Source organism: Dendrobium catenatum, unplaced genomic scaffold (assembly GCF_001605985.2).
Source record: "Dendrobium catenatum unplaced genomic scaffold, ASM160598v2 fragScaff_scaffold_53, whole genome shotgun sequence".
NCBI classification, from domain to species: Eukaryota; Viridiplantae; Streptophyta; class Magnoliopsida; order Asparagales; family Orchidaceae; genus Dendrobium; species Dendrobium catenatum.
In genome coordinates, this window is record NW_021318515.1 from 939,463 (window position 1) to 945,693 (window position 6,231).

The window sequence follows — 6,231 nt, forward strand, 5'->3', positions numbered from 1 at the left end:
TTGTTTTCATGGTATTGTACCTCGTGCTAAGGAAAATTGGGCTTCATTTGCTTTAAAAAGCAGCAAGCAAGCCCTCTCAAAATTGAACTTTTATTAGGTCCGGTGTAAGGACGTAGAGGAACGTCCGGTCGGAGGTAAAATCCCGCCAAAAAACTCGGTATTTGCTCGGTATTGCTAGGTATTATTTGGTAATAACGAGGAATACCGCTCTGTGAAGACCAATACTGAGTTATATCGAGCTATACTGAGTTGTACCGAGTTTTTTCTAGGAAAAACTCAGTACAACTTTTATATAACTCGGTATTGCTCGGTATAACTCAGTATCAGGTCTTCACATGATGGTATTCCTTGTTATTGTTTGGTATTGCTCGGTATTTCTCGTTTTTTGGCGTGATTTGGCCTTCGACCGGACATTCCTCTACGTCCGGTCGGAGTACGTAATAATTGCTCGAACATGAACAATTATTATGTCCTCCGACCGGATGTAGAGGAACATCCAGTCGTAGGAAAAATTCCGCCTATACCTCAAAAAACTCGGTACACCTTAGTATAGGCGAGATTTTGCCTACGACCGGATGTTCCTTTGCATCCGGTCACCGGACCAAATAAAAGTTCATAGAACAGAGATGATAGAGACAAGAATTGTATTAATGTGTTGTCCAGCAGATATATAGGTGAAGTATATATAGAGAATACATCATGTTAATACACGTGTCAGGCCCTTATAGGACAGCAAGAAATACAAGTTAATTTAGTTGATTTATTTCTGTTCTAATAGTGCAGGCAAGTCTCTAGCTGACAATTTACTTTTCATATAGCAAGAAAAAAATAAAAAAAAATTGTTCATATAGCAAATAAGAGAAAGAATTAGATTATGTAAAGTCCTTGGACATCAATGACTTGTAGAATAAAATTATAGCAAAACCTAAGGTTTTTTTCAGACAACTACAACGTTTAATAAAATTATTTGTGAAGAAATTATGAGAAAAATAAATTTTTTTTTGAAAGCTGCTGTGAATATTATAAATATATTCTTTCTTAAAAAAAAATTTTTGAACAATTGTTTTCTTAAACCTACCAAACAATATTAGTAATTTTAATTGTAAAAAGTAGTTTTCTACAGCAAGAATTTTTAGGAAGTAATGAGAAATCAATAGTCAAATGGAAATGAAATTATAATTATGGTTAGAAAAAAAAATAATGAACATTCTGTCATCACAAATAATCTTTTTTTAGAGCTTTCATCTTCTTGGGCTATTCATCTTTAAGACTTGCTATTAAGAATGGGCTTCTCACTTTCTGTTTTTTGGGCCATTTTTCAAAACAGACTGTTTTTTGGTTAGGTGCAAATGCTTGTTATGAATATTAGCATCATAATATTTTGTTACTTGCTTTTCTTACTTTTCTTTTCTTGTAGTGATACTTGGATTTGTAGCTTTTCAAGGAGTTCAAACAAGTTCCAATACCTTAGTTAGAATTTTTCCACTCATTTAGTTCTTTCTCTTTGAAATCGAAGAAGTGACTATCAGTTGGTTATGCCAATAATACTCGACAGATGAAAATTCCTCAAATATAAGAGAAAAGATGAAAGGAGTATGACAGTCTTAACTTCTCTGAGTACGAATGCAGCTACCTCTGTCATGTGTATGGTATGTGCTATAATAGGCTCATTATGCTACCTCTATGATGTATATGGGATGTGCTAGAATAGGCTCATTATACTTTTTCTTCCGCATATGACTTATTTGATTGTTGTCCTAAGTTAGCAAGGACGATCTCTTTCTATTTTGTATAATCAATTTTCCAATCAAGCATGAGAGTTGGTGACATTCTTTCATATCATGCTTGTGATTCTAATGAAAAATACAGTATGTTAAGGTATATGGGTGTTGGGCATTGCTTGCATTAATGGTGGAAGTATCATCAAGGCCCTCATCTTGAGACTTGATATATCTAAAAAAAAATCACATGATTTGACATGAATTTCGAGGCAAAATTTTAATTGAAAACTTTTGCAATCAAATTCAAATTTACATGAACTTCAATTTTAGCAAGTTCATAGTCAAATTGAATGTCTCAAAGAGACGAAGCCAATGATAACAAAGATGGTCCAATCCGAGCCCAAATCAAATGCTTGAAACATGATAGAAAACTTCAAACATTAATTGGATGACCAAATAATCTCCAAATTAGACATGCTTATAGTAAAATCGAGCTTCTCGATGAGACGAATCCACCGAGCCCAATATTATTCAATTCCGACATAATTAAGGCACTTAAATGTTGAAAGAATATTTCATAATTAAGAGAATTGATATGAATCATAAGATAAGAGTGTTTTAGATTCTTGCTCAAATTGCTAAAATGACAATCCAAAAAAGCATGTAAATAGAGCCATTCTACATATGAAGGGGGTGAAAAAGAGAGAGAATTAGAAAGAACTCTCTTGTATTTTTCAACTATCACCGCCACCGACTACCACCAATTATTGTCGTCAACAGACACCATTGTCATCAATAATCATCATCAGAAATCACCACAATCTTTAGAATACTGATAAGATTTAGCTCTAATGTTTGGTAGAGTAGTCCTTCTGTTGACACATATTTTCTATAATCCCTATTATAATAATAACATGAAATAAAATAAAAAATACTAAAAAATGACTTAGAATTAAAAAAAATAGATCTAAATATTTGTAATAACTTTCTACTAAATTTATTGAGTTTTATTGTATTTTAAGTATATTTTACAATACTATTTTCTTAAGCTGACAGAGAAGTTAATGAGTCGACATAGAATTAGCTCAAATTTTACTTGTTAGCTCATCCGGTTTGACTCATGAGTCATTTATCCATAGTGCTCCTCACTCAAATTTGGTATTTTTCCACTAGTTTGCTACACACGCAACTTCTTCTGTGACCTGTTCCTGCTCAAAGGCTGAGCCTTTAATCCTGCCCATATGATGTTAACAAAAAATCATTAAATTATATTTAGGATAAGCTTAAAAATTTTAGATTTATTTTAAAATAAAAATAAGATAAAAACCGATTGAATATTTATATGTTGTACTAATTTTATAATAAAATTGAAAATTTTAAAATATATCCTGATTCAAGTTTTTTTAAGTCAGGTCAAATATCAAATGTGCGACTAGCCGTTAAATTATTACTGAGCTCATCTTGGTCTCTTGGTTGAGAGCTTTGATCACTAATTAAGAAAATTTTATTTTGTGCGGACGAGGAAAGCCGTCAGGAGAACAACCAGAATGCACCATGTCACCCTGTGCTCGGTACCACTGATGTGGTGCATTCTGGTTGGTCTCATGATATCATTCTGTGTCTGGTCTTCGCACAAAATAATTTCTCCCAATTAGGAGATCTTGAGTAAGAGTCTTAAATATGTGATTTGTGTGTGAGTTTGTCTTAATTGGCCTAAATGACTCCAAAAAAAAATTTATTCAACACAAAATAAAGTCAATAATGAATTTTTTAAATATTATTTCTTTACAATAATTTCATAATTAAGAAAGGCTTTATTTGTAACAACTTTCTTATTGTGTTGTTTTGTAGGCTAAGATCACAATTTATATTTGAACGCTAATTTTTCATTAATTTAAAAAAAAAATATATTAGAAACTATTTTCTATAATGATTTTCAAAAGTTACTTTGAATGTTACTTTCTCTACAACATTTTTATAAAGTTGTAAGAAAATTGTCAGAGCAAAACCTAAATTCAAAGAAAACAATTTCAATAAAAATATCCTTATTCTCTTGTGGAATGTAATGTTATATCAAAAAAAAGTATATTACTTATATTAATCACATGTTTAACTACGATTGAAGATTATTTAATCTATACTATTTTGATTTTGTTTGGAATAACTTTTATATTATTTTCTAAAAAAACTTTTTAGTATAAAATTTTTTAACTGAAAAAATATTTTAAAAAATACTAAGAAATCTGTCCTAAACGAAGCCTTTGTCTACCTTATCTAATGTTAATCGTCCATCTCCCAACATTATTATCTTCATAAGACCATCTGCAACAAAACCTGAAACGCCTGCATATCGTCCGCCAAAAGCTTCAACCGAACGCCAGAAATTCCGCTTAATTTCGGGAGTGAAGAGTGCTACTTCAATATTGGCATCTCACTGTTCACCCACTCTAATCTTTTTTATCCTAAAATTAAATTATTAATTTCAGTGTTTTAAGTGTGAATTTTTAATATTAATAATTTATTTATATAATTATATGTTTAAAAATAAATATAAAATAAAATATGAGAATGAATATACACAGTATATTCTATTTTTTACATTAATTCTATTGAAAATGAGTTACTGCATTTCGAAATATTATTGTATTTTGAAGTGAAAAATGAGTTTTACAAAGACAATGAGGAGATAAATTATAGCCTCATGCAGTGACTCTCTATCAATTGCAAATTGAAAAAGAGATAATATTATTAGTGCGCAACTTGTAATCTTCCACTTTTTAACTTTGTGAAAAAAAATTCTCCCTTTCCTTACATTGGACACATATGTTTTTTGGCCAAATCTATTGTCTAACCTCTCCACCTTTTTTCTAACTTCTTAGATATCTTCTCTTCGGCTCTCAACTACCCACTCCAGACAAAATCATGAAGTCACCCCACTACATATCTTAATCTCCTTTGTCCATTCTCATGAACTTGTAAAACTTATTGTTCTCTATTCATTAATCTCTCCTAATAAGTCAAGAATATGTCGATATAATGCAAGAAGATGTTTTACTTTAAGTTAAAATCAATAATTGTGGTTGCAGGCATGTAGATTAGGGATGAAAGAGTGAGAGTGTTTTTCGTCTTAGCGATACATGAATATGTAGCACACAAACAAATAATTGAGAGAGTTAGAAAATAAAAATAAAAATAAAAATTATGAAAAGGTAAAAATCACCGGGCCTTGCTCGGGTGATGATATTCTACTATGTTTGAGTAAGCTATAAGAGCTAACCCGTCTCTTAACTTGGAGATTGTGAAATTATAATAGTTAGAAGAGTCAATCGAAAGTTGTATGTGTGCTCGGGAGTTGGAATGACTATGATCGGGCAATGGGGGTTAGAAGGACCGCAATCGGGCGACAGTAGTCAGAGGATTAAGTTATGTAGGCGACAAAGTCCGAAAGTCTTGTGGCAGTGGCTGGGAGAAGGTCCAGCAGATGTCAAACGACAACAAAGGTGGCCAAGCCGAGGTCTAGCTCGCGATCACAGGCTATGGGAGGTCGAGCATCCAAGAAGTAGGGAGGAAGTCAGGTGGCACAAGAAGGTCTAGCAATAGTTGGTGATCGGGAGGCAAGGCGGAGGTCCGAAGACATTTTATGGCATGTAGAGGTCCGTCGACAGTCAGAGACCTGGAAGAGGCCAGTTCGTTAGCGATGACCATGTAGAGATATGACAATGGTTGGATGATGAAGGTTTGGCGACGATGGCAGGCAAAGGTATAGTAATCAGCAGCCGGGCAGAGATGTGAGATCTCGTTTCCTTACTGTTCCTCTCTGAATTGGATTTTCCTCCCAGGATCGGCCGGGACGATATTGAGATCGTCCAGGCCGATCAGTGCATTGAAAACGGCTGATTTCTGGAGTGTTTTCTGGAATGATTTCTGGACTGGATCGTCCAGGCCGATTTTGGATCGTCCTGGGACGATCAGTGCATGGCAAAATCCCGAGAGCAAGGGTTTTGTCAAATTAATTATCGGCCTGAGGAATCGTCCTGGACGATTGGATTTTGTTCACATCGTCCTGGACGATGTGGCGATCGGCCGGGCCGATCAGGCTTATGATATAAACAAATCAGCTCGTTTTGAGGAGAGAGAAAATCATTTTATAAAACAAAAACATCTGAGGAGAGAGAAAGAGAAAGGAAAAGAGAAGAAAGCTTGGATTTCAGAGGCCGCGAAGCGCTTTTCGTCCGTCGCCACTGTTGAAAGAATTGTAGATCTCGCGGTAAGGACTCCGAATCCTATTTATGTTTTCAGAGATATTGAGTTTTGATTGTGTTGTGACCTGTTTTGTATTTTAGTAGTCGAATTTCGGACCCGGTTTTGTATTGACACAACTTTCACCGCACAACTTTTAGAATGTTATAGATATGAATATTGTACACGATTTGAGTATTTTCTACGATGATTTTACCGGTCGGAATTGGTTCTACGCGATTTTAATTGAATAGAAAAATATCATGATGTT